Below are 9,273 nucleotides of genomic sequence, written 5' to 3'. Positions count from 1 at the left end.
CTGGGTGGCAGAATGAGACTCCACCTTAAAAAAATTAAAAAAATAAAATAACAGCCCTTTCCCAAAATAATCCTCCTTCTTGCCTGGGGATTAGACTGCCTATGTAGGACTAACAGTTTAGCCACAAGATTGGAAATTATGGTTTAGAAGCCATGCAGCTGGTGGCTATAAGATTCTGACCCACTGTAAACTGCTTCTAAGAGTACTGCTTAAAATATTTTGCAGACCCTGCACTTGATGGATCAACGGGAACCACCCAAATTGATTAACTGGCTTATCTAATCCTGTGGCCCCTACCAAGAATACACTCAGTGCAAGAGGACAGCTTCAATTCTTTTTTTTTTTTTTTTTAAAGACAGGGTTTCGCCATGTTGGTCAGGCTGGTCTTGAACTCCCGGCCTCAGGTGATCCACCCGCCTTGGCCTCCAAAGTGCTTGAATTACAGGCGTGAGCCACCACGCCTGGCCTCGATTCTTTATTATTTCATTTCCTATTTAACCAGTAAGCACTGCTGGCTCACTGGCCTCCCCGCTCCAACCCATCAAGTTATTCTTAAGAACTCTGATCCTCAAATGCTCCAGGAGACTTATCTGAGTAATAATCAAGCTTTGGTCTCCCGTACAGCCATCTCTATGTGAATTTCTCTTTCTCTATCGCAATTCCCCTGCCTTGAGAAATCAGCTCTGTCGAGGCAGTGGCAAAGTGAACCCACTGGTCATTTACAAATTTGGGGTCTCATCCAGAATTGCCCTTGTGGCTACCTGTCCATGGTTCATTAGCCCTCCTCCAGTGAAAAATCCAGAGGCCAGCCCAGGTGGGTTCCTGGTTATCTTGGACTAGGGGCTGAATCTGGTACTTGCTCTACTAATGGGGTGCTGCTGACCCAATGTGCATAGATTTAATTGTAATAGAGAAATAGTCCTGGAGAGACGTCCCATAACTGTAACCCTATTACAGGGTGTCTGTCTGTAGCCCCATGGGGTGATTGGTATCTGTCTATAGCCCCATTGCAGAGTATCTGGATTGGTATGAATCATAGGGATGGCCAGCACCTCCTTCCTTTTCTGACTGGTTCTATTGCCCCATGGTAGGGTGTCTGTAGTCTCATGGTAGGGTGTGTCTGTAACCCCATTGTGGGGTATTTGTTTGTTGTTCCACCATGAGGTATCTGTTTCGGTTCAGCTCCTTTAGGGGTCTCAGTTCGTCTGTAGCTCCATTTCAGGGTGTCTCTCTACGTTCGGCTCCTGAGTGGTTTTGATTGACTCTCCCTAACTAATAGGAAGAGTCTTGCTTTGGGAGACTTCTCAATCAGGAAGATTTTGTGGAGATTTCTCAGATAGAAAACAGGAGGATAGTTTGGAAGGGATACTCTTAGAGTTCTTGGTTAGAAATCTGATTTGGAAGGCCTTCTGTCCGTTGCATCTTTATGTGTGTTTGTAAATGTGGAGGGGAATCTCAGAAAGAATTGCTGATAGAAGTCAAACAGGCCTAACTCAGAGAACCCTTTTTATTTGTCTGGTCACATTCAGAAAGTCCTAAAGAAAGCTCAACAGATCTGTCTAGAGGTGATTATCTTCTCTTTGCCTTGCCCAGAGACCCCAGTGTGAATTACCATCTGAAGTTCTTCCCTCCCCACCTGGAGTGGATCAAATACAACATGGACTAACAGGAGAAAGTGTGAGCCTTGTTAGGTTGATACTGGGTGCTGATCAAGGTGACTAGTATCTGTTTTGTTATGTGTATTTTGCTGGGATTCAAAATGTTAATTCTGTTCCTTATGCAGCCCATTGGGCAACATGTTGCAAAACTGAGAATCCTTTGCTTATGGTTCCATAAAACAGTAAAGGTTCATTTTCTTTTGTAAAGCGGCTTGAATCCCACAGCTGTGGCATAGTGAGCAGGGCCATCAAAAGCTGTTTGATTTTTCTGGAAGCCGAAAAAAGAGAACCCAGAACCCTGGCATGCAAGCCAAGTTTTTTATTTTTTTTTCTCTCTCTCAATATGTGTGTGTGTGTGAGAAAGAGACTGTCTGTGTGTGTGTGTGTGTGTGTGTGTGTGTGTGTGTGTAAATAGGAAACATCACTATTTGTCTTCTCTGCAAGGGTTTAATTAGTAGAAAAAAAGATATATGACATTAATCTTAGGCTGTAGCAAATCTGGTGTATTTTGTGCTAAGAATATGTATTTCTGTGTTGTTCTGTAATGGAGAGAGGGGTATCACAGGATAGAACTTGGGTTTAGAACCCTTATTAGCCTGCTTTTTAAGTCAGCATGGCAGGCTAGTCAGTTACGAGCTTTGCTATGGGTCCCTAAAACCAATATCAGATGAAATTTATCTGTCTTCTTTTGTGTTCTTAAGAGCTTAACTTTGTGACCCTATGGGAATACGTTTTCTTGGTTTCTACCACCCGGAGGACAGAAAATTTGAGGTTCATGTCAGAGTTAGCCCTAAAAATTATTTTGAGCAGTAAAGATCCTTTGCAAGCTTGAAATTGGTTGCTGTAGACTTTTTCTGGGAAGAGCAGTAGAAACTGCTAATTGTGGTGTAGCTCATTTGCTAAGGCTTTGTCTTTTGACAATGGTGGCCCACAGTTAGTTCTTGGCTTCTGGAATAATTTCTTTCTGATTTGTTACATATGTCATTTATTAAGGGTTTGTTTTCCCCCATGGATAGCTTCTGATTTGCTGCTTTGGATTTTTCTTTCTCTAAACTACCCTTGGGGAGATTCCGAATCTTGTTAAAAAGAAGAAAACAGACACTGCTTACCATCATTTTGAGACAACTTAGGTGTCCATAGTTAAGTTATAACCTTAGTTAAAACCTATTAATTTTATGTGAAAAGTTACCTGTGGGAGAAATCAAAAGACAAAAATATTGTCTGTCTTGGCTGGAGTCTGGTGATAGAAGATTTAAAAGGATTTTTAAAAAGAGCATTATGGTTAAAAGTCAACTTAATTAAAAGTGGATAAACAAGTTACAGGCATATTTAAAAGGCCTTTATATTTTTCTCTTCCTAAGTTCTGTTTTTGTGGAAAAAAATTGTTTTCTCCCCAGTTGACTAAATTATTATTCTCCATGTTGTCTTACCATTTTTCATGCAAATATGAGAGGCTCTAAGATAACCTCTGGAAGCCTGAGACTCCTTGGGGAAAACAGAGGAGGGATCGCAGGCCCTGTTTTGGAAAAACAATAAAAATCTCTGTTTTTCTCATGAAACCCCATGAATTAAAAATATATACCTCTGAAAATCTAAGGCTCTGTTCTGCTTTGCATTGTATTCTCTGAAGGTTACACAGCATTGGCCAAATGGGCTTGGTGTAGTAATACTTAAAGTTAATATAATAACTGCAACTACTTCATAGATTTCTTGTGACAATTTAAATGAGGGAATATATATATATATGTACATATATATATATATATATATATTCTCATTGTTCACAACCCACTTATGAGTGAGAACATGCGGTGCTTGGTTTTGTGTTCTTGTGTCACTTTGCTGAGAATGATGGTTTCCAGATTCATCCACATCCCTGCAGAGGACATGAACTCATCCTTTTTTATGGCTGCATAGTATTCCATGGTGTATATGTGCCACATTTTCTTTTTCTAGTTCATCCATGATGGAAATTTGCATTGGTTCCAAGTCTTTGCTATTGTAAACAGTGCCACAATGAACCTACGTGTGCGTGTGTCTTTATAATAGAATAATTTATAAGCCTTTGGATATATACCCAGTAATGAGATTGCTAGGTCAAATGGTATTTCTATTTTTAGATCCTTGAGGAATCACCACACTGTCTTCCACAATGGTTTCACTAATTTACACTCCCACCAACAGTGTAAAAGCATTCCTATTTCTCCACATTCTCTCCAGCATCTGAATTCTCCAGATTTTTTAATGATCGCCATTTTAACTGGCATGAGATGGGATTCTGGATATCAGCCCTTAGTCAGATGGATAGCTTGCAAAAATTTTTTCTCATTCTGTTGGTTGCCCGTTCACTCTAATGATTGTTACTTTTGCTGTGCAGAAGTTCTTAAGTTTAATTAGATCCCACTTGTCTATTTTAGCTTTTGTTGCCATTGCTTTTGCAAGGATGAAGTCCTTGCATATGCCTATGCCCTGAATAGTATTGCCTAGGTTTTCTTCTAAAGTTTTTATGGTATTAGGTCTTATGTTTAAATCTTTAATCCATCTGGAGTTAATTCTTGTATAAGGTGTAAGAAATGGGTCCAGTTTCAGCTTTCTGGACATGGTTACCAGTTTTCCCAACACTATTTATTAAACAGGGAGTCTTTTCCTCATTGCTTATTTTTGTCTTTTTGTCAGGTTTGTCAAAGATCAGATGGTTGTAGGTGTATGGCATTAATTCCGAGGCCTCTGTTCTGTTCTATTGGTCTATATCTCTGTTTTGGTACCAGTGGCATGCTGTTTTGATTACTGTAGACTTATAGTATAGTTTGAAGTCAGGTAGTGTGATTCCTTCAACATTTTTTTTTTTTTTTTGCTTAGGATTGTCTTGGCTATGCAGGCTCTTTTTTGGTTCCATATGAAGTTTAAGGTGGTTTTCTCCAGTTCTGTGAAGAAGGTCATTGGTAGCTTGATGGGGATAGCATTGAATCTATAAATTACTTTGGGCAGTATGGCCATTTTCATGATATTGATTATTTCTAACCATAAGCATGGAATGTTTTTCCATCTGCTTGTGTCCTCTGTTATGTCCTTGAGCAGTGATTTGTAGTTCTCCTTGAAGAGGTCCTTCATGTCCTTTGTTAGTTGTATTCCTAGGTATTTTATTCTCTTTGTAGCAATTGGCAATGGGGGTTCTCTCATGATTTGGCTCTCTGTTTGTCTGTTATTGGTGTATAGGAATGCTTGTGATTTTTGCAGATTGATTTTGTATCCTGAGACTTTGCTGAAGTTGCTTATCAGCTTAAGGAGATTTGGAGCTGTGATGATGGGATCTTCTAAATATACAATCATGTCACCTGCCAATAGAGACAATTTGACTTCCTCTTTTCCTAATTGAATACCCTTTATTTCTTTTTCTTCCCTGATTGCTCTGGCTAGAACTTCAAACACTATATTGAATAGGAGTGGTGAGAGAGGACACACTTGTCTAGTGCTGGTTTTCACAGGGAATGCTTCCAGCTTTTTTCTATTCAGTATGATATTGGCAGTGGCACAGGGAGGGGAACATCACACCCCAGGGTCTGTTGGGGGGTAGGGGACTAGGGAAGTGATAGCAGGGGTTGGGGAGGTCGGGGAGGGATAACATTAGAAATACCTAATGTGGGTGATGGGGGGATGGAGGCAGCAAACCACCATGGCATGTGTGTACCTATGTAACAATCCTGCAAGATCTACACATGTACCTCAGAACTTAAAGTATAATAAAAATTTAAAAAAATTATATATATATATATATATATACACACACACACACACACATACAGATAGTGTTTGACTTATAATAGCTCAATTTATGATTTTAAATTTTACAGCAGTATACCATTCTGTTTTTTATTTTCAGTACATCATTCAATAAGTTATATTCAGATATATTCAATACTTCATTATAAAATACCCTTTGTATTATATGATTTAGCTCAACTATAGGCTAATGTAAATGTTTTGAGCAAAATATAAATAAGCAGACTGTGTTACTCCCTTTTCATACTGTTATAAAGAACTGCCCAAGACTGGGTAATTTATAAAGGAAAGAGGTTTAATTGACTCACAATTCAGCATGACTGGGGAGGCCTCTGGAACCATACAATCATGGCGGAAGGTGAAGAGGAAGCAAGGCACCTTCTTCACAAGGCAGCAGGAAGGAGTAGTGCTGCTGAGTGAATGGAAAAAGGGTCCCTTATTAAACCATTAGATTTCGTGAGAACTCACTCACTGTTATGAGAACAGCATCGGGGAAACTGCTGCCAGGATTCAATCACCTTCACCTGGTCTCTCCCATGACACCTGGGGATCATGGGAATTACAATTTAAGATGAGATTTGGCTGAAGACACAAAGCCTAACTATTTCACAGACTAAGCTAAGCTATGGTTTTCAGTAAGTTAGGTCTATCAAATACATTTTTGACTGATGATATTTTCAATTTACAATTAGTTTATTTGAATGTAACCTCATCATGGAGCATCTGTATATACTACACACACACACACACACACACACACGCACGCACGCACTTTGATAAAATGCTTAGCTCATGTAAATCTGCTAAATAAACATTGTCTTTTTTATTTTTAATTATTCCTTTTTGTTCCATCAAGTTTTCCTCTTTTATTAATTAACTCTGCATCATTGCTTGTCCTCTACTGAATTTTACCACAGTCCATGTTGGTTCATAGTGGGCAAGCCACTTTCTTATATTAAGGCTGATATACAATAATCAGAGAACTCTTTGTGCACAGTTGCTCAAATGTTAGACCTTTATGAAATTTTTCCAACTCTCTGACTACTTGTGTCCCTGTTAGATAGTTCACAGATACATGTGTTCCTGGAACTTAACGTGAAGTGGCTCCCCTCCAATTAACACTCTAGAAAAAAAAATGGCTGCAGTTCTCCACCAAAACCTTTTCTCTGTGTCTGCTCCAGGCTTAATGGAAAAAACGAATTTTATAGTATGCGCTGTCTTTGGCTGCATGCCACTCAAAAGCATTCATCCATTATTAAATTAAAAAATTAATTCATGGTGCTCACTTCAGCAACATATATACTATAATTGGAATAATTTATAGAAGATTACCATGGCCTCTGTGCAAAGATGACACATTAATTCATGGATATATTCTATAAATTTGAAACACGTACTTCCACGTATTGTACTGAAAGTGAAAATGGTAAAACCCCATAAAGGTTAATCTCGTAATAGCTTCCAAAATGGCAAACGTGTTTACCCTTGATTCAGCAATCTCAAGTTCAGAAATCTATCCCTGAGATACACCTACACACACATGAATAATTTATTTCCAAAGTTTTCACCAGGTGTTGTTTTTAATTGTAAAATGTTAGGAAAATTTAAAAATCTATCAACACAAGATTGGTTTAATCAACCATTTTATATTCATATAACGGAACAGAATACAGACCTAAAAAAAAGAGAATGCTCTCTATGTAGTGTATAGAAAGATATCCAAAATACACAGCATAATGTATACTGTTTAAGGGTATAGAACAGTGATATATCTTAAGTTTTGAATAAGAAATATGGTATGAGGATGTATAGTCAGTCTTGTTTGTATTTGCGTGAAAATAAACTGTTAGGTACTGAATGTTTGTGCCTTCTAAAAATTCATATGTTGAGATCTAACCCTAGATGGTAACTGCAAATGGGGCCTTTGGGAGGTAATTAGATCATGAGGGAATGTGCTCATGAATGTGATTAGTGCCTTTATAAGAGGCCGAAGAGATATCTAGCTCTCTTTTTCCCATGGGAGGATATAGTAGAAAGAAAAGTCAGCTGCTCACCACCTGGAAGAGAGTCCTCATCAGAACCCAATTAGGCTGGGGCTCTGATCTTGAAATTTCGGCCTCCAGAACTATGAGAAATAAATATTTGTTGTTTAAGCCACCCAGTCTATGGTAATTTACTATATCAGCCTGAAATAAGACATTAACTAATAAATTATATTACCTACATCAAAGATAGAAAATGATGGCCAGCAGGCCTGTTGCTTGCAATTTTTTTTCACAACCATGACTTCAATGCCCGTTTTTATAAAGTTTTATTGGAACACAGCCATACCCATTTGATTGCATATTGTCTATGGCTGCTTTTGCACTATAACAGCAAAACTGAATAACTGCAACAAAGAACATATGACTTGAAAGCCTAATATATTTACTTCTTGCCCTTTATAGAAAGACTTTGCCAACACCTGAGCTATAATGTGGGGAGAATAGGTAGGAATACAGTGAAAGCAAGACTCTTTACGTAGTCACTCTGTCACATAATTTTCGTTTTTGAAATTATAAAGTACTGCCTGTTTGTAAAATTAAAATCAAAACAAAATTTAAAAAATCAAGTTTCAATCTTCTGTGTCGGAAACACTAATAAACTTAGAGCAGGGATTTGTTTGTGAGCTTACGGTAGTCTGATTTATTTTTTAAAAAATATTTGTGAAATTAATAATAACCAAGTAGATGGGCTGGAGAAAACAGTGGAAGAGAAGCCTTCATCGTTCATCCCCCCGATGGAACACCAACTGTTAGCAACTATCTGCACACAAAACAACACCATCACAAAAAACAAAAATCAAGTATCATCTCAACCACAGTGAGGTAGAGCAGCAAGAATGCTCCCGGGGTTTCCAATTCTAGGATGTCACTCTAGGATGGCATTTCTTGACCTGCTCTGGGCCAAAGGGGAGCACACTGCCCTAAAGGGTGAGCCCCAGGCCTGGAAGCATTCACTACAAAGTGTCAAAAGAACACTTGAGCTTTAAGTGAACATCTGTGGTGGCCTGGCAGAACCCCCTGAGGACCAGTGGTTGTGGTGGCCACAGGGAGAGGCACCTCTGCCTGTGGTAATTGGAGGAAAAAGTGGGAAGGTCTTTGTTTGTGATTTGTACCAGCTTAGATGAAGTAGAATAAAATATTAGGTAAATTGTTAAGGATTTTGACTCCAAGACAGCATCTCTGGACATACCTGGATCCTCAGGAAACTTGCCAGCCTGAAGGAAACATCTTTGAGCAAGGCCCAGTGTTTTGATGGCTTCAAGTCTGACCCAGCAAAATCCCAGGGTGGTGGCCAAAAGTGTGCTCGCATCACCACACCCCCATTTTCAGGTAGGTCAGTAAAGAGAGAGACTTCATATTTTTGGGAGAAAGTAATGATAAAGGACAAGAGTCTCTGTCTGGTAATGCAGAGAATTTTTCAGTATCTTATCTAAAGTAATCAAGGGAGTTCGACAAGTCTGCAGAAACCACAGTATTATTGAGCTTAGGGCCCAAGTCTCTTCAAATACTTGGAAAGCCTTCCCAAGAAAGAGTGGCATAAAGAAGTCCAGATTATAAAGACTACAATAAATACCTAACTCTTCAAATTCAGGATATTGATGAATACCTACTGGCATTAATAAAGCCATTTCCATCCAGGAAAACATGACCCCAGCAAATGAACTGAATAAAGCACCAAGGACCAGTCCTAAAGAGAGAGAGATGTGTGACCTTTCAGACAGAAAACAAACAAAAAACTATGTTGAGAAAATTCAAATAAATTGAATAGAACATAGAGAAGGAATTCCAAA

The 9,273-nt window shown here is 38.7% G+C and overlaps 1 non-coding gene across 1 annotated transcript; it reads left to right on the top strand.

Moving 5' to 3' along the window:
• Positions 1–6,716: 6,716 nt before the first annotated feature.
• Positions 6,717–6,824, top strand: LOC116536172. The gene has a single exon (XR_004262511.1). It is a non-coding gene; the product is annotated as a U6 spliceosomal RNA (small nuclear RNA).
• The last annotated feature ends 2,449 nt before the right edge of the window (positions 6,825–9,273 follow it).

This window comes from Sapajus apella, unplaced genomic scaffold, assembly GCF_009761245.1.
Source record: "Sapajus apella isolate SASKATOON/1434 unplaced genomic scaffold, GSC_monkey_1.0 scaffold98, whole genome shotgun sequence".
In the NCBI taxonomy this organism is placed as follows: domain Eukaryota; kingdom Metazoa; phylum Chordata; class Mammalia; order Primates; family Cebidae; genus Sapajus; species Sapajus apella.
This window is presented reverse-complemented; position numbering and strand designations above follow the sequence as displayed.